Source organism: Mesoplodon bidens (genome assembly GCF_964165515.1).
Source record: "Mesoplodon bidens genome assembly, chromosome: 3".
In the NCBI taxonomy this organism is placed as follows: Eukaryota; Metazoa; Chordata; class Mammalia; order Artiodactyla; family Ziphiidae; genus Mesoplodon; species Mesoplodon bidens.
This window is the reverse complement of record NC_138178.1, coordinates 95,548,792-95,550,676: the sequence shown is the minus strand read 5'-3', so window position 1 is coordinate 95,550,676 and position 1,885 is coordinate 95,548,792.

The window sequence follows — 1,885 nt, the reverse complement described above, 5'->3', positions numbered from 1 at the left end:
GAAAGTTAGGCAATAGAAAAAGGTATTTAATAAAACAGAAATGAAAAGAAAGTAGGGGTAGCAATACTCATATCAGACCAAACTTTAAAACAAAGCCTATAACAAAAGGGCATTATATAATGATAAAATACAAGAAGAGAATGGTACACTTGTTAACATACAGGCACTCAATACAGGAGCACCTAAATATATAAAGCAAATTCTAATAGATATAAATGGGATAAACTGACAATAATACATTAACAGTAGAAGACTTTAACACCTCCCTTACTATAATGGACGTATCATTCAGACATAAAATCAATGAGGCAACAGTGGTCTTATGATACAATAGACTAGTTGGATTTAATAGGTATCTACAGGACTGTTCATCCAAAAACAGCAGAATATACGTTCTTTTCAAGTGCACATGGTAGGCCACATGCTAGGCCACAAAACAAGTCTCAACATGTTTAAGATGATAGAAAGTATATCAAGCATTTTTGCTGACCACAACAGTATGAAACTAGATATCGATTACAAAAAGAAAAATGGGAAAAGAACAAACATGTGAAGACTAAACACCATGCTACTAAAAAAACCAATGGGTCAATGAAGAAATCAAAGAGGAAATCAGAAAATACCTCAAGACAAATGAACATGGAAACACAACACTCCAAAATCTATAGGATGCAGCAAAAGCATTTCCAAGAGGGAAGTTCATAGAGATACAGGCCTTTATCAAGAAACAAGAAAAATCTCAAATAAACAACATAACCTACCGCCTAAAAGAATTAGAAAAAAAAAGAACAAACAAGGCCCAAAGTCAGCAGAAGGAAGGATATAATAAAGGATTTATAAATTGAAGGATTTATTTCAAAGAGGAAATAAATAAAATAGAAACCCCAAAAATAGAAAATATCAATGAAAACAGGAGATGTTTTCTTTTGTAAAGGTAAACAAAATTGATAAAACTTTAGCCTCACTCACCAAGAAGAAAAGAGGAGAGGATCCAAATAAAATAGGAAATAAAAGAAAAGAAAAGCAACTGATACCACAGAGATACAAAAAATCAGAATAGAATACTATGACCAATTATATGCCAACAAATTGGACAACCTAGAAGAAATGGACAAATTTCTAGAAACATACAGCCTGCCAAGACTGACTCACAAAGAAACAGACAATTTGAACAAACCTGTCACTAGTAGTGAAATTGAATTTGTAATAAAAAAAACACTTCCCAGCAAACAGAAGTCCAGGACCAGATAGCTTCATGGGTAAATTCTACCAAACATATAAAGAAGAACTAATACCCATCCTTCTCAAACTATTCCAAAAAAATTGAAATGGATGAAACACTCCCAAATTCATTCTACAAGGCCACCATTACTCTGATACCAAAACCAGACAACGATACTACAAAAAAAGAAAATTACAGGCCAATAGCTTTGATAAATATAGATGCAAAAATCCTCAATGAAATATTATCAAACCAAATCCAACAATATACAAAAAGGATCATACACCATGATCAAGTAGGATTTATCCCAGGGATTCAAGGACGGTTCAACATCTGCAAATCAATCAATGTGAAACACCACACTAACAAAAGAAAAGATAGAATTACATGATTATCTCAATAGACACAGAAAAAGCATTTGACAAAATTCATCATTCATTCATGAAAAAACTCTCATCCAAGTGGCTCTAGGGGGAACATATCTCAACATAATAAAGGCCATTTATGACAAACCCATAGCTAACGTCATACTCAACAGAGAAAAGTTAAAAGCCTTTCCTCTAAATTCAAGAACAAGATAAGGTTGCCCACTCTTGACACTTCTATTTAACATAGTATCAGAAGTACTAGCCACAGCAATCAGACAATAAAAAGAAATAAAAG